The sequence below is a fragment of the Buteo buteo genome, chromosome 8 (genome assembly GCF_964188355.1).
Source record: "Buteo buteo chromosome 8, bButBut1.hap1.1, whole genome shotgun sequence".
In the NCBI taxonomy this organism is placed as follows: domain Eukaryota; kingdom Metazoa; phylum Chordata; class Aves; order Accipitriformes; family Accipitridae; genus Buteo; species Buteo buteo.
In genome coordinates this window covers 37,980,417-38,002,388 of record NC_134178.1, presented here as the reverse complement: position 1 = coordinate 38,002,388, position 21,972 = coordinate 37,980,417, and positions in this window count along the sequence as shown.

Genomic DNA, 21,972 nt, shown 5'->3' with positions numbered 1-21,972 from the left:
TTTGGTGGCCAGGGGAACATCTGTCCCCAGCCCACCTACTTCCATGTAGGAAGGCACCTAAATTTTTGTGACTAGCTGTATTTGAAAACCTTGTGACCTAGTGTCATGGTTTAACCCCAGCCAGCAACTAAGCACGATGCAGCTGCTCACTCACTTCCACCCCCACCCAGTGGGTTGCGGGAGAGAATCGGAAGGAAAAAGGTAGAACTTGTGAGTTGAGATAATAACAGTTTAATAAAACGGAAAGGAAGAAACTAATAATGATAATAATAACAATAATAAAATGGCAATGCTAATAAAAGGATTGGAGTATACAAAACAAGTGATGCACAGTGCAATTGCTCACCACTTGCTGACCAATGCCCAGTTAGTTCCTAAGCAGCGATCCCCCCAGGCCAACTCTGCCCAGTTTATATACTGGGCATGGCATCACATGGTATGGAATATCCCCTTTGGCCAGTTTGGGTCAGCTGTCCCGGCTGTGTCCCCCGCCAACTTCTTGTGCCCCTCCAGCCTTCTTGCTGGCTGGGCAGGAGAAGCTGAAAAAGCCTTGACTTAGTCTAAACATTACTTAGCAACTGAAAACATGAGTGTGTTATCAACATTATTCTCATACTGAACCCAAACCATAGCACTCTACCAGCTACTAGGAAGAAAATTAACACTATCCCAGCCAAAATCAGGACACAGAGTAAGCAACAGACTCGCATGTCAGTCTTAGCTGTAGTAAAGGGGTGAATAGAAAACTATTAACAGAAAAAGTGGGAGGAGGAAATGGTGGGTAACAGCCAGCAATACAGACTGGAGTGCTCAACTAGAGTGTGGAAAACCCACTTGGAAAATTTCCCTGGAGTACTAGATTGGAGCAAGATCAGGAATCCCGATCTCCCATTGTCCTTGGAAGCTGTTTCAATTAGCATAAGGTAATTATCTATTTGTAAGCATACAGATGTATGGACGTACTGTGCACCAAGATATGGTAGATTTTGCCTCTTTCTAGCACGGGGAATATCTAATCAACTCAGAGAAAGATAATTGAAGAGCCTCTATAGGAGGAAGAAATACCTTCTGTCAATATGGTGGGAAATGTGCACTCCAGATAAACATACTGAACCAAAGGTTTTCACAGGCTGGGTGAATACTCTGGTTGTGAGGTCCTAGGTGTTTGTAGGGCGCCTAAGCACCTGACTGTGACAATACCGAATTGTATTAGGGCACACAATACCTGAAGGGTAGCAGTGCTTACAAGCCAGGACTTAGCCTAGTATTGCTAAAGAACATCTGCCTTTCCCATTTTCTCTCTCCTGGTTTTCTACTTACTTCCCCATTGCTTGCTGATTTGATTTGTCTTATTTTCTGGGAAATTAGGTCTGTGCCAACTAGATTCCCTTGTTCTGTTTGTTTATTGAGATGTAAAGCCTGAATGTTGAATCCATGAGCGTATGTTTGTAAATGGTGACTTTGTAAAATTGTGTGGACCAAATTCTGGCCCTACTGAATTCACTAGGAATTTTGGTTTATGTGTCAACAAGGCCAGGATTTCTTCCCCAGTAATTAGTACAGAGAGTAAAAATTGCTGCAGAGCTGTATTTTTATAGAACAATTTACTAGCTGTTAAATTCCAACCAAGGTATTTTTATCTTCTGAAGGCAGGAAAATATTAACTTTATTTTGTGTCATTGCTTAAGCTACATGTTAATAATTATCCGTTATTATAATGAAATTCTTCCAGGTACAGAATATGCCCATTACTGAGAAATGGAAGATAGAGGAATGAGATAGGTCAGTGCCAATACAGACCTTGGTACTCTTAGACAAGACATCAGCAAAATTGCAAAAGCAGAGGTGTGATAATGCTGTAAATAGACTCAGGTGTATTAATATGTGTTTATTCCTAGTGTATGGATCCTACATACTTATCTCCATCTCTACTGGAGCATCTGAATAGCAGCCTCTGAAATACCAAAAGCAATCAGCTAGCCAAAATCTCCTCCTTTTCTTTGTTTTAGAATGTTTTAAGGATATTTTCCCTTCTCCTTCTCCTTCTTCCATATTATTCATCAGTCTGTATTATAGAGACAAGTAGATATTACAGCAGCTGGAGCTCCCTGGACTTAACTGCCAAATAAATCTTTCTCCTGGATTATTTTTTCCCTCTTCCAGAGTAGGAGTAAGGGCTGTATGAACTTGTAACTGTGTCAGATCTATGCCTATAACAGGCTGCACTGTCCTTCTTTTAGTAAACATATTTTGGGAAGAGAGCATGTGAAAAATGGATACTTGACAGTATGCCAGGCCAGATTCTCTGGTAGTTGCATGAAAAATCCTCTTTAGGTTGTACCACAAAGATGGTGCATGATTCAAAAAGTAGGTGAAAATCATGGTGTTATGTATCTGCTATGTGTTGGAAGCAGCACCTGGTGTATGCTGTTGGGTAGTACTTTCCTGAAGGAACCACGCAAAGACCCTTTGTCTGGCAATCTTGTCTCCTCCTGCACCACTTGTGAGCTCTGCTTCCTTGAATAATATGGGTTCCTTAAAAAACCTCAATGTAGACAAACCCTACTGTACTTTGTATCAGAAATATTTCACAATACAGGAAAAATAAAAAGATGTTTCAAACAACACTAGTAATGCTACTAATAAAGAAATCATTCCGGTTTAGAGCTAACTTAAATATACAAGAGGAAATGTGTGTACACAAGACCTACAGATCCCCCAAACTTTGAATTTAATCTATGCTATTATTTTGCATAATATAGGCTTTTTGCCTGTGTTCTGCATATAAATTAGGCTACTGGGTGGGGAGGGGGGAGCAGACTGTATCTGCTCTTAGTTTTCTCTGCTTTTTTAAAGTTTTATGGAAATATAATTGTGAGAACATTGGGCTCTCTGGAATTCATAACACCATTGTCATAAGTGAGGGGAAAAAAGGGTGCAACAAAGCAGTCTGAATGCTGTGAGCATCTCGTGCTGCCTGGGCTAATGGTAGGTCTCTGCCTGGGGTTGTGAAAGTGTGTGCCATGACTCTGAGAATGGCATGGACTCGCTGGAACATGGTGCCTCCAGGAGTGAGGACCAAACACCTGCTGCCATACCCTCTCCTGCCTCAATCAGATGCTTGAATTGGAGATGGTAGGGGTACTCCTCTCAGAGAATTCACATTATGAAATATTTGGAAGATTTAATTATGCAACTTGTTTTTAGTCTGGTAACATTCCCTTTTTCCCCAAAATTGTGTTGCAGCTGAGCTAGCTGAAACATACCATGACCAAAGTGTTTCTTTTTCAAAAGTCCTGTTCTGCATGCAGAAACAGTTGTCTCGGCAAAGGGGTCACTGCACTGCAGTGGGACAGTCCATTGGCAATACTTAAACCTCATGTTGTCGATGGAGTTTTCATATAGGCAAATCACAGAACCAGTCTTGAAATGTGTAAACTAGGGCTTGTTTTGTCTATGGATTTTGAAAGTGCCTGAGTAGATAAGCAAACAAACACTGAAAGATCCAGCCACAATGTTCATTCAGAAAATTTTTACAAATATACTAGACAGATAGTAGTGATGCCTACAGTTAAGGAAGGCTGATGCTTTCCATGATGGAATTCCATTTTCAATTGCTTATAACTTTGCCAAACTTAAATCAGCAATGAAATATTTCAGGCTGAGTGTCTGCCTCGGGCTGTTTGTGTGTGTTTGCTGTGTGCAAATTTCAGATAACATGATTCAATCATTTTCTGTAACAAGGTTAGAGGAAAGTGCATTGCTTTATGCTTGTTAAAGAAAAATAATAAATATGTAAATATTTCACTTACAAGTTATGGCACTTTGATGCTTTGAACAGAGTAGGTACTTGGCATTCAGCAGAGAAAACTGACCATGTGCCAGAGATGTGCCTTTTATTGTGACTATAAAAGTTCATCAAAATGTGGGCAATTATAAGCCTCCCACATGTGCGGGATAGAAAAGTTGGTGTCTGATAATGAGAGGTGGTATTGTAATGTGTGCTTTTGAAGAAGTTGAACTGGCAACATTAACAGAAGTTTTCTGTGACCTGGATGCTATGCGTGAAGAGATCAGTGGAAGGATGATACTGATTCTGAGACCTCTTGGTTGCTTGTTTTCTCTTTTCCTAGCAGAGATTAGTTTATAAGGTTTTGGATGAAGTGTGTTTTGGGGACATATTCCTTTAGCTGATTAAGCTCAGACAGACACAGAGAAGTCACCTCTGGAAAAGGTGATGCTACGCTGCCTGAAGAAGTTCTGAAGCATAGCTGTGATATGGCCATCATAGTCCTTTATTCCTCTTGAGTCATAGGGAAAAATTATATGGGGCATATACTTACTGTTTCTAAGAAATAGATGTGAATGTTTCTGTTGAATTGTAGTACAGCGAGCAGAGCTGCTCTTGTTCCTTTATTAATCATGGTAAGGCATTGGTTTTGCAGTAGAAAACTGTTTTTATCTTCTGTTTCCTTCTACCCTCTCCCCCATATACTGTTTTCTCCCTGATATCTTCCTTTCCCTGCAACAGTTTCTCTACCTACTTCCTTTTTCTTCCTTCTCCTCGGCTCAGTGGAACTTTGCATGTGCCACTTCCATCTCACATTTCACCAGCGTGGGCTCCTTTCAGTATGCTCTCTGCAAATGGAGGACAGAGCTTGCAGTTGGTAAACTGCAGTTTGTGAAATACAGAGGCTGCAAAATAACAGTTTGTGAGAGGCCACTTAAGGCATAAGGTAAAATGTGAATCACTTCAGCCTATGAATGTGTGCATTTGCTGCTACCTCCCTGTGTGTTGGTGATCAGCCTATTCATGATTGTTGCCAGCCTAAATTGACGTTATTATTTTTTGCCTTCCTGATACAGCCAAAGGGTGAGAAAAATATTCCTAAGTTGAGAGACAGAAATAAATTCTAATATAATTTCTTTTACCCCTTAGACAAAATGATGAAAGAGAGCAGCTTCATTCCCTTACAGCGTGCCAAGCCTCATCTGAGAGAAGGCAGCTGAGGATCTAACAAGGAGACACCAATATGTTCCTGATAAAATACACATCAAGCATAACATAAAAGCAAGGACTAGTGATGTGGCACATTGAGCACTACAAACCAGGGGCAATCAGAGGCAATAATCCATCATGGTATGAACCTTACGCCCACTTGAGACCTTAGTGAGATTTGGATTATTGTGTTGTGTCGGAAATCCATGGGCACTGTTCTGTACCTATTCAGGCTATCTCTGGTAGTGGTCGTTTCTGAAATAATGTTTGTCTGCAGAAGGCAAGGTCATTGTGAATGTTGTAGGCTGGTATTAAAAAAGAAAAATGTGCTTTGTGGAAAAGAACGATTATTTTCTCTGACTAGAGCAGGAGGTTCTCTGAATCCACCAGCCAGCTGTCTCCTTGTTTTTCCAATGTAAATAGCTGAGGCAAGGTGCCAAACAGGATATGAGAAGATGTGTCTGGCAAGTGTAAATAGAACCCCAAAAGGCATCACGGGGAAGGCAGAGACACTAATGGGGAGACAGAGGGTTGGCCCTGCTCAGTGCTACTGCAGTAGCACACAGACTAAGAAGTTTGAGTGCTGCTAGTGTCAGATGGCTTTTTATAAGAGCATGGGTTTTTATAGCAAGGGACCTTCTACCATATTTGTATTACTTTGTGTTGAAAAAGTGTTTAATAATGCCACTTTATTTTCCTGTTCCTGTTTGGTATTTACTAAGAGTGTAGCTTTCTGGAGCTAAATCTGAGTTAGAGGCCCCTAGATTCTTAATGAGACTTTCTTAGTATCAAGGCTATTGTTTTGGCATGATACTTGTAACTTCTGGTCAATTCATCAGTATAATTTGTCACCCAGTCATGCCTAGCAACTTGCTCAGACTGAGGCCTTCTAACCAACTTGTGAATTTAATTGAAAAATATGGCAATAGATTTATTTTGCTCTTTGCTCAACTAAAAAGTCTTGACGAAGGAATAAACCTATTGCTATTTTTTGTTTTGGTTGAAGATATGAATATTATAGATTTCAAAGTGTATTTTTTGCAGTATGAGGAATGAAAAAAGGAATTTTTAAAACATTTGTATCCAAAATGGCAGGAAAATTGCAAGAAAACAAGCTGGAATTTTTAATCTGCAAAGCCACCCACCTGCTTTCTAACTGTGCTGCTGTTTGCTGTTGTTTTTCTCGATGAATATTTAACACACAGACTCTCAAAAAAAACCCAAACCCCTTCCTTTCTGAATTTCTGGAAGTATTAGTTCTTGGTGTTCATGATGTTATAGTTGTACTAATGTGCCAGGTCCTTTTCCAGAAGACTGGGGTTGAGCAGATGTAAATTTCCAGTGTAAAATAAGCCAAAACAGTAATAAAATGTTCTAGTCATCTTTGTTATAAACAACCAAAACCCAGTAAAACTCAAATTATTTTGTCTTTTCAGGTATCTGTAAGAAAAGATAAAAGTAACTTTCTGTAAGCTTTAAAAAAAAAAAGTAAATGTGAAAGAATGAGACGTTCATAATTCTCTTACATTGTAAAAATAAATTTATTTAGATAAACTTATTTGATTTTTATCCTACTAATTCTGTCCTTGAGACCTAGCTAATTTGGAGTCTTTTTAAAAAAGTATTTTAGCAATAATGTTTCTTTCTTGGCATCATAGTCACTCTGCACTTCTTCGTTCATACATCACAAAAGGCTGGAAAATAACAATATAATCTTGTATCTTATTTTGGTATTTACCTGAAATGTGGTTGTCGAGACTTAAAATGAAGTTTGGCATCTAGGGTCTCCACAGAATCTTAACAAAGTATTTCGTGCAATAAAAAACTTCAGATGAGTTGAGTGAACCATTAATTTTTGGAGTCTTCTGTTCCCTTTAACCTTGTTTGTTGTTTTGTCTGTCTTCAGCAGATGGCTGGATGACTGGCATCCTCTAACAACGTTCAGTGCTCATTAGCACCATGTCATTTTGAGCATTGTTTCTATCTTTCCTGTTCTTTTTTCTTCCTTCATTTATCAACCTGTACGTTCATATGTTTAGCAAGTCATTGACAGTGATGTAGGTTTTAACACTTCATTATTTTCTCCAGAAATTCTGCTTGATGGCTAGAAGAAAAAACCTACCTCTGACATACATGGTAATTAATGAAATATTAACCTCAGTAACTACTTTTCTGAGAAACTTTCAGAAGCATGAATTATTTGGTTTTATCCATCAGCTGCTAAGATCAGTGCATACACTTAAAAATTCAAGCCAGCCTGCTTTTCGTTATGTTTAAAGAAATGCTGATTACAATGTATGCGAGGTGTCATAATGTTAAATGGATTTAAACAATACAAAGCAAAGCTATTTCTGAAATGAAATTGTGAGTTTATTGATGCTCCTCCAGATCTCTATCTATATTGTCAGATCTGCTACTAAAGCGGAGTATGTACTCTGCTTGTAGTCCCATATTGGCAGATCCGATGAGCAGCTTCCAGCACAGCAGAATTAATCTCTCTTGGAACCCTGCTAGTAATCTTTAGTGGAGCAAATGTATCACTGAGAAATGGACTTTATGCAAAAATCTGAAGAAATCCCCCTGTAATGCCCATTTTTGTTTCACTAATACCTGTTGAAGTATTTAAACTGATATTGGTGAAATCAGAATCAAGCCCCATATTTGTAGTATATTCATACCTCTTCCAAAGGCTCCCCTAAAATCTGTCCTCAGAGATGGGATTATCAAAATCTGACTCTACTATTTATAAGATCACTGATGAAATTCCTGTTGACTTAAATAAGGTAACAGAAGGACAGTGCTCAGCAGATTTTCCCAATTCATCTGACAGCATACAACAGTGTGACAAGCAAGGAACAAAAGAAAACCTTTGAAAGGCAAAGAAATACAACTTAGTGACTACACAAGCTTTGCCCTAACTGCTCTGAACCCAAACACAAAGCTTGGTTATCTCTTTTCTTTTCTTTTTTTTTTTAATGTAAGAACATTTCAGTGTTACTCTTCAGCATATTATATTCTGTAATCTCCAAGAGGTTGTAAAATACTTTACACCTCTTTTCCTAAATTATTGGCAGAAGACGTTTCTCAGAAAATCACTGTCTTTGAACCTTCATATTTAATTTGTGTTTACTCATTAAGTTATGAAAGCAAGAAAGGTCTGACTGCAAATCTTTAATTAATTAATCATAGCAAATTCTCCATCTGTGTGAAACTGATTCATGTCTGCTTCTTGACTACTATCCATAGCATTTTAGATTTGATTTTTATAAATTACCTTTGCCAGCATTGTAGTGTATATGGATGTGCAATGGATTGTAATTACCAAGAAACTCAGTGATGTCCAGATGAAAACGGTGCATAGGGAAAAAGTCATAAACACTGCATTATTTAATACAGTGACTTTTAAAGAAAAGATTTTTTTTTCTTAAAATAGAAGAGCTGTATTTTCTTCTTAATGTAGATCATTGTCAATCTTTTATTTGTACAGGAGAGAATGAATGTTTCTTTGTGTCACAGGCATCTCTACAAAAAACACAGCTTGTAATAAATGTTATTATAATAGAAACCAAAGAAGAATTTATGTAGAAATAAATAAATGTGCTTTACCTCATGTTCAGTGACCAAATGAAGTACCAATTTTGCAAGAATTCATGGATATTATCACTCAAGTGATTTGCAGTATGGATTCTACTAATCTTATATTCAGTAATTGCACATGAAACTAATGAAGGCAAGCGCTACAAAACTGAAAAAGTTGTATTTGAAAAATGTCAAGTGAGTTTCAGTTAGTGCAGATTGCACTTGGCATGTTGAAATGAAATGAATAAATATTATAACAATCAATAGAATTATATGTATAAATCAATGAAAATAAAAACATTGGCTTTAGCTTAGATAACACTTTTTCCCAACACATATTTCAAGCCAGCATTTCCATACAAATGGAAACACTTCATTTTGTGATCAAGTTTGTATTTGAGTAAGTTACTTCAACCAAAAGGATTGTTAGTGTACCTGGATTTATTCGGTGTTTTAATCAGAACTGAGAATAAATCAGCTAGCTTCATTTGAGTTCTGTGATGGCTGGATCAGTAAATGGATCTACTAGTTGGCAGGTAGCACTTTCTGTCAAAAACCCCCTTCAGTTCCACTAATGGTTAACCATTGCATATTTCCATGCCATTTGACCTGGACTAAGTTAGATGACTCAATATCCATTCAAAATTAGGGATCAGTGCAGATGTCCTATAAGACTGAATCCCACTGGGTTCTAATCTGCTTTCTCAGGCATGTCAGATTTTTTACTGAGAGACAGCACTCAGGACTTGAGACAGGAGTGAAATCTCAAGAGCAAAAATAACTACAATAGACTGTGAATTGTGGTGGCACCTGGTAAAGAGGAGTCTTACTTCAGTGTGGTAGGTGTGTTTCTACATGTTCCTGAAAGCTCTGGGGAGGAATTAAGGAAAAACTCACTAAAAATTAGGAATTGATAAATGCCAAGAGTTCTGGGTTTCCTCTTAGTTTTGCTGCTGTTTCTTTCAGAGTGCTTTCATAGAATTATACAACAATTCAGGTCGGATGGGACCTCTGGAGGACATTTCATCTGAATCCCTGCTCAGAGCAGGGCCAGTGCAGCTCAGGTCGCTCAGGACTTTGGTCAAGTTTTGAACATCTCCAAGGGTGGAGATTCCACAACTTCCTTGGGTACCTTTTCCCAATGTATGACAGCTCTTAAGGTGAAATCTTTTTCCTAGCTTTGGAGATCTACTATGTTGCAGCTTGTCTCCATTGCCTCTCCTTTTTTTGTTTGCTGTAATTCAAGAGATCTGAATCAAAAGGAATTATGAGGATGTGGCAGCTCAGTCTCCAGTGGCAGCACTGGAAATATCAGCCAGGACAAAATATTGGCCATGTTGCTGATGGCAAATGTTTATTAATCCACCAGTTGTATATATTACAACATTGATGATCTTTTTAACCACCTCAGTAACAGTACCGAGTACCATGTTTCAGCTGGATGGTTTCAAGATTGTCACAAAGAAGAGTGGTCCCAGTGGATGACAGACTTAGTAAAGGATGCATTATCTCCCAACTTGCATATGTTGGGAAATGGGGCAGGGTACTCTAAAAGAAAAGTGGTGTTTGAAGGTATGATTCTTGAGCGAGATTTTTTCAATTACAAATTACGCTTGAGTGCAAAGACTTGTTGGTTTAGAAGAATTTACACTTATAACTGTGGTACTCCTATGTGGTGGGTTGACCCTGGCTGGATGCCAGGTGCCCACCAAAGCTGTTCTGTCACTCCCCCCTGCCTCAGCTGGACAGGGGAGAGAAAATATAACAAAGGGCTTGTGGGTTGAGATAAGGACAGGCAGAGATCACTCACCAGTTACTGTCATGGGCAACACAGACTCAACTTGGGGAAAACTAACTCAATTTATTACCAATCAACCAGAGTAGGGTAATGAGAAATAAAACCAAAATCTCAAAACACCTTCCCTCCACCCCTCCCTTCTTCTCAGGCACAACTTCACTCCTGGATTCTCTACCTCCCCCCCGGGGTGCAGAGGGATGGGGAATGGGTGTTATGGTCAGTTCACCACACGTTATCTCTGCTGCTTCATCCTCCTCAGGGGCAGGACTCATCACACTCTTCCCCTGCTCCAGGATGGGGTCCCTCCCACAGGAGACAGTCCTCCACGAACTTCTCCAACGTGGGTCCTTCCCATGGGCTGCAGTTCTTCATGAACTGCTCCAGCATGGGTCCCTTCCACAGGGTGCAGTCCTTCAGGAGCACACTGCTCCAGCGTGGGTCCCCCGCAGGGTCACAAGTCCTGCCAGAAAACCTGCTCCGTGGGCTCCTCTATCCACAGATCTGCAGGTCCTGCCAGAAGCCTGCTCCAGCATGGGCTTCCCATGGGGTCACAGTCTCCTTTGGGCACCCACCTGGTCCAGTGTGGGGTTCTCCTTGGGCTGCACAGGTGGAGATCTGCTCCACTGTGGACCTCCCTGGGCTGCAGGGGGACAGCCTGCCTCACCACGGTCTTCACCAGGGGCTGCAGGGGAATCTCTGCTCTGGTGCCTGGAGCACCTCCTCCTCCTCCTCCTTCACTGACCTTGGTGTCCTCAGGGTTGTTTCTCTTACATGTTCTCACTCTGCTCTCTGGCTGCTGTTTCTGTGTGCCCTGCAACTTTTTTTCCTTCCTAAATATGTTACTACAGGTGCTACCACTATTGCTGATGGGCTTGGTCTTGGCCAGCAGCAGGTTTGTCTAAAAGCCAGCTGGTATTGGCTCTGTTGGACATAGGAGAAGCTTCCAGCAGCTTCTCACAGAAGCCACCCCTGTAACCTCACCGCTACCAAAACCTTGCCACACAAACCCAATACATCTTACAATGGAGACAAGGTCATATCTAGAGTATGTATTAGTCTTTAAGAGATATTACAATTATGTCAAAACTAAATATAAAACCGAGGCTGATGAGGGTTAAGGTTAGTTTCAAAATAAGCCCACCAAATACCGAGAAATCTCTTTCCTCCCTCCAGCAGATATTCAGACTGTCCTGCAGGGAACAGAATAAGTATGTTAAAGGTTGTGGAAGGTGAGGAGTAATCACCATCATAATCCTTGTATGACTGATCTGCTGAGGCTTCCTCATAGTTGTAGGAGATAAAGAGGGAGAAAGGAAAGACTTCTAGTAAAGGAAGATTCCCAGTTCCTCCATGACAAGAAATGAGCCCCATTAAGCTCCAACTCAAATGAGATTTACAGTAATAAATACAAGTTATGTAATTTTTTTTTTCCAAATTTGCTTTATTGTAGGCCAGTCTCTGGATAGTATTGTTCTGAAAAAGAGAGTATGACTGACCAAGTCCCTTGTGCTTGGGAGGGCAGGTGACTCTTAGTTGTGCCAAAGCTACCAGTGTTTTCTCAGTGGAGTAATGCAGCTATTGGTACAGATTTATAAACATCTTCTCTTGTTTGGTATTTATTTAGACTCCTTGTAAAACTTAGGTAAAACAAACAGGAAAAAAAAAATCGATGTAAAACTCCAAAGGTAAATTTGGACTTGTTTGATCCGAAAATCTATGCAGCCCTGATGAGCCTAAACACAGTTCAAATTTGAAGCAATAACTCAGTCCAATCCTTTTCTCTAATTTAGCCCAGTTTTATGAATATTTTAGTGAGCTTAATCTGTATTTCCAGTTTAAAATTAAACTAGGCATCATGAGGGCAACACAGGCTTGCTCGGGGCTTTCTCTGTAGAAGTTTCACACAGCTTTAGTCAGTCATAATCTATACACTAATGACTGTACATCCCTTTGCCTTGTTTGTTTACTTCTCTCAGCTGGAAGCTAGCAAAACACATGCTGGCTTTCTGCTTTTGTTATACAACAGACAGCTGTCAATCTCTGTCTAATGCTGTCACAGCTTTAGTAATCCCCAGTGATGAACAGCTATGTCTAGGGATATGAGTAAGAATAACTGGTACGCATTTTGTTGCCTACATGGTATTTTCATAAGCTCTCTGTCCATGACTTTTATTGGTTTCTATGTCATTCTTTTTTCACACCAGTCATTTTCTAGCGCACAATTCCAGAACTGCACAAAAGTGTTCTGTTCTTAGCATACGGACATACAATGAAAAGCAAATGAGTTTCCTTCAAAGTAGTTCAAAAGCTCTTGTGTTTATTTTGCTTTAAGGCATGAAGGAGCAGAGTCAGGATGATTATCCTGGTTCAGCTGCAGACCAGTAACTGGTTAGGCTTTTTAACTCTTTGGACTCACTTTCCTTGAAATAATTTTTGGTGAAAGTTACTTCTTTGTTTTGGTTTTGGTTTTTTTTGTTGTTGTTTGGTGTTTTTTTTTAAAAAAAACAAAAATTGGAGTTGCTGCTGTCACAGGGTTTAATCTGGCATGATACTTCATAGTGGGCTTGGCACCAAACTTGCTGATGAATGAGTTTTCATTTGAGAAGTCTGTTTTTGACAGTGAGGATGTACAAGTATCAATTTCCTAATCTGTCACCTGAAAAATGCAGTGATTCAAATCAGAATATTTTGGTTATGCTTTCTTATGTTTTGTTTTGACTTTCTATAAGAGAAAACTATCTCAACTTTCAATTTTAATATACTCCTGTGTACGTGTGTATGTATTTCATAATGAGTATTTTATATCATATTGATATTCTTGGCAGTATTAAACCAAAATGTCTAGAGAAGATTTCTTTAATGTTTTAAAATCAAATCAGTTTGGATGCATAAAATAACAATTGTTTTTTAGGTTTAAGAAAATACCTGTAATTTGTACGAATGTGTGTTTTCATTATCTGCCAAGCTTTACTCAGTGGAGAGGTCACTTTGTACTTCTCCCTCCTCCCTACGCTAGTTCTCCATTTGGTCAGCAGCTCCATTTTCAAAGAACCTTTAATTATAGGAGGTAAGGTAGGGATTTATGCTCCTGCATGGAATCAGACTCACAGCAAGGGAATAGGCACCAACAATATATAAACCTGGAAGTTTTGCCATTGCCGAGACCTTTATTTTCTTTGTTCTGAAGGGGAGGATATGTGTATTATTGTGTGTATCAAAGCAGCTGCTGCTACAGGTGTAGCAAATCTTCCAGCTGGTGGGGGAGGATTCCTCCCATCTGTGTACCTCCTCAGTGCCAACTCCAGTTATCTAAGCTTGGTGCAGGGTTCTTGAATTTAGCTATAATATGATAGGCCTTGTTCATGTTTGGTGGCTGGAATCAATCCCATGCGGAGTGATTTTATTCCCTTAAAGCTGAGATGTGGGTAGTACATTCATTCACCTATAGAAAACCATGTATACATCTGAGCGTGCACATTATGTGCAAGTATCTATGGTAAAACACTTAAACTGTGTATTGGTACTTCAGACCAGTATTTCATTAGCAGGCACTATAAAGAACACTGTCAAGTATGCTGTGCTTAAAATTCAACCATCCTACCATGAAAATGCTGTTCTTTTAGCTTCTTACTGTGTATAGAAGATACAGCTGAGATCCCTGTGCTGCTGTATCCAATAGCAAATGTTAGACTTGGGTATTACTGGGCTCTCTTTAAGCTTATTGTGGAGCTGAACCACCACATCATGGCACGTTTGTCTTTGTGGACAGGCTGGGTAGGAGCTATCTTGTGTCTATCTTAGTGTGTCTTTGCTATGGGGAAAGAGTAATGAGGGGATGGAAAAGCCATGTGTGGTTGGGTGCTTTGGTCACGAATCTCCACCTATGGTTAGGTAGTTTTAAACTTATGTGACTGCTGTTGTTGAAAATCAAGTTCTCTGTTTTTCTATTTAAGTTTGAGGTTTGACTAGATTGGCCAGTCTCAGTGACAGACCAGCAGTAGTTTTGCAGAGAGCAATTAAAAGATTCTGATGAGGTTACTTCAGCAAAAAAATAAAGGCCAGTTGGCCAGACGCTCTGCTATGTGAGAGACAGCCCCAGAGAGCTGTTAACCAGTGCTGACAGATGGCCCCCGAGTTCCTTGGTGTTCTTAGTGAAAGGCTCTGAATTATGTCCTGGTAGATGCATCCTTATTAGATTAGGGTAGTGAAATAGAGCTCCCGTTTCCCCCTTCACACTCTCCCTGCTTCCCCAGCATATCTTTGATGTCAAGAATAGGTGTTAGAGGCATGGACTGACCTCCCCCACAGTTCTATGCCAAACCCTGCTGCTTTTCATCATTCTCAACAATTCAACAGAGCGTGTTCTCATAAGAGAATATTGGTGTGTGTTTTGATTTTATTTCTGGTTTCTTTATCACAGAACAACTACACAAAAGATCTTCTTCGCTTGCATGTAGCAGGCTGAAATTAAGGGCTTACATTATGGAAACAGCACTATGAGGGAATAAATAGGCAGAAACTGTCTGAACAAAGCAGAAGGAAACAAAACCCCAAATGCTAATTCACATATTATCTCTAACTGAAAGGTATCAAGCACTTTAAAATAAATAAATAAATAAAGATTCAATTAACTGTGATTAATTATGCTTCTGTACATTAGTCCTGCTTGTCTTTTTCCTCAATCTAGTCCAGGAAATGATTCCAAATTAATTCCTGGTCAGCCATGCGGTTCCTGGCAGAGTAAACATCCTATTTTTTAGACAGACAAGTGGTGATGTATCTCGGATCTGCAGAGTTCTTTTTCAGCAGTACCGACAAATGCATAGTGGTGTAGAGCTACAAGTATTGCAAAGAAAACATTTGTTTTTAAATAACATATTACAGACCTGATGCTCATTTAGTTACTTTGCAAAGGGATCTAAGAGCATTTTCAGTGGAAGAAACAGGTTACCAAGTTTTCCAGCTGGGACAGAGAGGGGAGGGAGGCAGAAGGTATTTTGTAATTACCTAACTTACTAATTTAAAGCAGACAACTGAAAAGCTACTGCAGTAGAAACACCACACTGTCTTCTACAACTGCAGAATCAGGGGAAGATGCAGATGAGAGGTAATATAGCTTTCGGTGTAGGCTATTACTTGAACACATGCTTAGAGTAGAGCTGCTTTCCTATGTGGAGGAGGAATGGGGTCTATATCACTGAATCGCAGAATGATTGAGGTTGGAATGGACTTCTGGAGGTCATCTGGTCCTATTCTCCTGCTCAAACAGGGCCACCTACAGCCAGTTGCCCAGGACCATGTCCAGACAGCTTTTGTATACCTCCAGGGAGGGAGACTCCACCACTTCTCTGGGCAACCTGTGCCAGCGCTTGGTCACCCTCGTAGGAATAAAAGTGTTTCCTGATGTTCAGAGGGAACCTCCAGTGCTTCACTTTGTGCCCATCACCTCTCATCCTGTCACTGGGCACCACTGAAAAGAACTTGGCTCCCTCTTTGCACCCTGTCTTCAGGTGTTCGTACACATTGATGAGATCTGCCTGATCCTTCTCTTCTCCGGGCTGAACAGTCCTAGCTCTCTCAGCCTTTCCTCATATGAGAGGTGCTCCAGCATCTTAATCATTTTTCTGGCCCTTCTCTGGACTTTCTCCAATAGCTCCATCTCTTTCGTGTACTGAAGAGCTGAGAACTGGACACAGCACTCCAGGGGTGGCCTCACCAGTGTCAAGTAGAGGAGAAGGATCACCTCCCTCAGCCTGCTGGTAATACTTTGCCTAACGCAGCCCAGGATACCATTAGCCGCCTTTGCAACAAGGGCACGTTGCTGGCTCATGTTCAACTTGGTGTCCACCAGAACCCCAAGGTCCTTTTCTGGTAAGCTGCTTTCCAGCTGGGTGGCCCTCAGCCCATACTGGTGCATGGGTTTGTTCCTCCTCAGGTGCAGGACTTTGCACTTCTTGTTAAACTTCATGAGGTTCCTGTCAGCCCATTTCTCCAGCCTCTTGAGGTCCCTCTGGATGGCAGGACGAGCCTCCAGTGTATCAGCCATTCCTCCCATCATCCAGATCATTAATGAAGATGTTAAACAGGATCCCAGTGATGTTCTCCAGTGCAGCAGAGAAGTTTTAATGCAGAAAGTAAAAGCAAATAAAGGTGCGTTTTTAATAAGCTGGAGTATTACTTTCTTCTTTGGCCTGAACATTTTGAGGGATTATATTGTCTCCAATATCCTTCATCTGCCCATTAATCTGCTAACATCATTTAAGATTCTGTGCCTTCATCTATTTACTTTTGAGGTTCTGGTATGTAAAATAATTATCTGGCTTTGTAACAGGATTTTCTACTACTGCATAGTTAACATTTTGTAAATGATTCCACTATCATTCTTTATCAATTATACCTCTTTGAATAAAAGGTAACGCCTCAGGCCCAGAGCTAAATTATTTACTTGTAGCTTGCCGATGTATTCTTTGTTCAGTATAAAATTCCATTCTACCTGCAACTTTGTCAAGCAGCTCTGCTTTTCTTGATGCTCAAAAGATGGGAGAGATGTGAAGTCAAATAGGCTTATATTTTTAGTAGGAAGAAAGATAAAAATGGATATTAAACAGCTTAGATGATTAGATAGATAATATCCTCTAGTAGAATGCCTTCAGTACTGGTGAATAAAATGTGATGACATATGATGGCAAGTTGTTGGTGTGTGTAAAATGAACTGGTGGTCTGTGGATTACCATGCCTGGAGTCTTTGCAGCTAGCCTTAGAAGAGATGCTCGTATTTATTGTGGAGAACATACTATCCTCTAGCTTATGTTTCCTGCTTCTCAGCACCTTAGCATGCACTGCTGCTGATTCTCTTTCTACTTCTTTTGGCTGTAGTCATGCTGAGCCAAGGTCTAGATGAACAGAGGGCAATGGTCCTTTGAACTGCCAGTCCAGCACCTCTACCAGCAGTATCTCCTTAAAGAGAAGGAGAAGGTACATGTTTCATACTCTCCCATTCCTGTCCTCCTATCTTGAATAGATTTAGGGCAGCTTCTTGAGTAACCAGGGCAAAAAAAGAGGGAGAAGGATTTTTTTTTTTCTCATTTTTTTTGTACTGTATCAAAGAAACAAACACACCCCTTCACGGAGCTGGTCAGTTTTGGCACACCTTGTAGTGTTCCACCTGTGTTTCAACAAAGGTGTTGATGGCATTATACAGGGTGCTCTGCACTGTGCTATCAGGAAAGGGGGAGGAAGTAACAAATGCTAATAAAACATTAATAATGGTTTGAGGAGACATTACTATATTTAGCTTGAATTAGTTCACATTTCTTTTGAATCCTTTTATGCCCTTATGAAAGCAAACATTTTCAGGCTTGGGTGCCTGAAGTTAGCCTGCTGAATTCATATAGGAGCTCTTAAATAAATCTCATGTTGCTAAATCACATAGCTTCTTTCTGATGCTGAAGCATTTTTAGCATCAGTTACCATAAAAAGATTTGTAATCCTTTAATTTCTTCTTAATGGTTTATATGTAGAACAGCAATTTTTATAAAGCCATTCAAGATCTGATGATAAGAAACACTGCAAAAAGTGTTATTTACTCTTCTTCAACTGCTTGATATATACTGAATGTATGTTCCAGGAACAGTGTATGTTGTTTTCATTTTTAATAACGGGTAAAACTGTCTCTTCCTAGGACACAGGTTGAATCACATATCAGTTCATTTTGCAAAGAGCTTGTTTCTGTGCGTAATGCTTTGTCTGAATTGCAACGGGGAAAGCACTCATGTGAGAATGGAAACAAGGTAATGTTGGCAACCGAAGGACATAAGATCAAGTTTCTGCTGATCAAGTTTCAAAGGTGCCCTAATGTACTAAAATGAAACTTTCTCTGTTGTATATGTCTAATCTAGAAATTACATTGATCAATACATAAGTTTGTAGACCTGCCTGATTATTAGTTTTGAGTTTACTAAAACAATATATAACAACTTGACCAAAGTTCACAATTAATATGTATGTAAATGTCTTTTTATTATATTGGTTTAAGTTTGCATTTTTATAGTTCAAATCCCATATATTTGTGATTTAGGGTTTAACAGAAACTCATTCACTTCATAAATATTAATTACTGCATAGGCTTTATTCCATATTAGAGCATCTGGGGGAAAAGTGCTGATCATTACATTGCTTGTGAGGATGTATTTTTGCCTAAAAATACCCCTGAATAAATTCAGTCTGATTTAGAGAACATTAGTCTGAAAGGTGTAATGCATTAATTTTGGGCATAATATTTTAATAGCAGCAACTGAAATGTAACTGTGCTTAGCCCTGCAGTCTGAAATGTGCTGCCTTGTTACAGTGTCCTCCAGCAGAGTTTGAGTGGCCAACTGGGAGAGTGATGCCATTGGTTTAACATTATATGGTGGTAACAGAATATGCACATCCATTGTCATTAAATTGTCAAAGAATAGTTCTTAGGGCAGCTCCCCAGGTAAAAGTAAATTAGAAAACTTCCCCATCTTCATTAGCAGGATCCTCAGCTGGCGTCAATCAGGATTGCTCCATTGATTTCAGCACCGAGCCAGATGAGTGACTGACCTTTTTGTCTTTAAAACATAGCCCAAGGTTGAAATGATTGTAAGGTATGTGGGATGCTCTGCCTTTGCTGTGTGGTGCAGCATGTATTTTCACAGGCAGCTTGACTCAGTAGATAATTTGATTACAGTTACTTAGTGTCTGGAGATCATATGTGTTCTTTTACCAGGTCTTTATTGTCTTAAAGTATTACTATGGCTGCCACCACTGCATTTGGTCCGTTCTACTGGCTAGTACAAAAAGAGACGTGTAGTTACCTGGTCTGTATTTGGAAGGCGAAATCCACAGCAGGTTTCATCTGGAATAGTGTGTGATTTTTTATCAAGGTGATAACAGTTTGTTGTTCTCTCTTGAGTACTGGCACAAGGCTGGGTACAATCTGTCCAACAACCCATGTGCAGTACTCATCTCAACTTTTTGTGCCTGGACCATAGGGTGGGCTGTCTAACCTTGACCTTGAAATTCTGAACATAATTTTTATTTTCTAAGTGTTCTGAGCACCCAGGGAAATTCTTCAAGTGTAAACTGCTTAGAATAAAACTCTTGACTCTTGTCATATATTTTAATGTGCCATCTATTTCCATAGCTATTTAGAAGATGAATCGGAAAAAATGCTGATTTTTCTCATAAATGTTCTCTGTGTTGCCACCACAGTTGGTTACCTTCTGTTTTATTCCCAGAGAACACTATGGTCTAAGGCTCAAATGACCCCAAAACCCTCAATACTGGCATGTTTGATAGAGGATCAACTGTATACAGCATTAAGCAAAGCACTGCTTTAAGAAGTGCAGATTTGATCTTTGCCAATGTTCGGATAATCATACTGGAATAAGGCAAGAAGTTAAACAGGAATATTTGTGAAATTGCATTTTTTTTGTCTAAATATTTTGCCATTGTTTTTCTATCCATGTTTTCTAATTTATGCATGGAAAGAACCATGGTTTATGTATCCAATAGCAAACTGTGATTATTGTTGCCAAAAGTAGATGTTGCTTCTTTATGAGAGTGAGTACAAAAAGGAGGAGGCAGAGTTCTGAAACAGAGCCCAGTCATTGATGAGTTTGTGAGGATAAAATGTGAGAATTGCCATATGTTCTTGAAAGCAGCAATGGCTAACAGAAAGCCTTTCAGCATAAATTAGAGGTGAAGCTTCAGTCTAAAAGGCTGAGAGATGCTACAAATACAGTCGAATTTGGGGATGAAATCCTGCCTCTATTCATGTCAATGGAATAATTTGTTTTCTTTTTCTTATTTTTTCAGTTAATTTATTGAGACTTCTCATACTTAAATACTTTATATATAATCTTTGTAGTCTTGTAATCTGATCAAAGGTCCATTCAGGTTTATGAGGCTAATTCTATTGACTTGAGTTGTTACACAAGCATGTTATCTTGTATTCAGAATAACGTGCAAAAAAAGCCAGTGTTTCACTGTACTTAAATGGCCAATTCTTCAATTACTTGCCAGATACTCCTAGGAGACTATTAAAAAAAAATCATGCTTGTAACTCAACTTTTCTAAAACAGCATAATTCCTTTGCACCCAGCCTTTTGTGTAAAAGAAATGAGAGAGAAATCAGAAAACCCAATTGTTTAGTAATTTTTCTGCATAGTCTATTTTGAATTCCTTTTCAGTCCAAAAGAAACTACTGTTAAAATCAAGATGTTTAATTTCAGTAGAAGAGTTACAGAGAACTTGATTATATTGTCAATACAGGAAGAATTAATTTTTATTAATTTTAAAGACTTATGGTCACTGATATTTCCAACCTTCTTTTTTTCTGAAATGCCCAGAGTTGGTTGAATGAAGTCTAGTTGACAATTAACTGATCACGAACTCTTCTTCATATCTTAAAGACAAGATTTTTTCTATCAATTTAATGTGTAATATGTACAAAAAGATACTGCCTTATTTACATTTTTAATTAAAAGGGGACTTTTGAAAAATATTGCTTGATGGTAGAAAAGTAATTGTTTTATTAAGAGACCTGAAGTCTGAGATACTGTTGAAGATAAAGGCAGTTTCATAACTGTGAGTGTTGGAGGTTGTCATTTTGAAAAAATTAAATAAGCAGTTTCTCATGTTTGCTATATTCTTTTCTCACACGGGTTCAGACCTCCAAAGGCAATGAAATAATCTGCAGCTCAGAATTAGAATATCTGGAGACATGGCAGATGCCTTCCCTGCTAGTGGTATAGTAACCTTCTGAAATTCCTTAGCCTAGCCAGTAACTTTACCTGGCACTGTAGTTGGTAATGAGTTTTGCTTCATCTAGGGCAGTGTTTCACTGCACCCAGTAAGAAGCGCACTGACCTTGGCAGCTTGTTCCATACTGGTCTCAGCCTCTAGATGCTAAGGAGCTCAGGATTCTCCCTCAGCTTAGCTATTTAAATGAGAACCACCTTCCTTTCTGTTGTTGTTTCCTGCACTGCCTGTTCTCAATGCCTTATCTTTCCCTCTCTCCTATCCCCTTAATTGGAGCTTTCTATCCCCAGCATGACCAGAACGTAGCATTTTATCCCACTCTTGTGTGGAGAGGGAAGGAAAGCTGGTAGCAAGTAACTATGAGCAGGAATTTCCTACACTTGGTGAGCCATGAAGAAAATAATATTTTTTTTCCTTCCTCAGTAGATTGATTTGGATTTGCAATTTAAATGGTTGTTGGTGAGGCTATATTATGCTCTGAAAGAAAAACTTGACAATGGTCCACGGTCCAAACAGTTTGGGACCTCTGCTATGAGGCAGTGTCTCTAGCGAACTTGTTCTCCTTCTTATGATTAACAGACCATAAGCAGCTGAATTTGTGGAGTGGTGTAGGGAAAGCAAGTAACTTGAGGGAAATAAGAGCTAATGAGAAGATCATAATCCTCACTTTGTCACGAACCTCAAAACTGTGTTGGGCTCAAACTTACTGGTTTTAGAAATGAAGTACGGACAATATGCAGTGAGAAAATTGCAATTACTTGAATTCCAGTGTCCTGTCAGAGTTGATGTACAGCATTCTCTTAGGCTT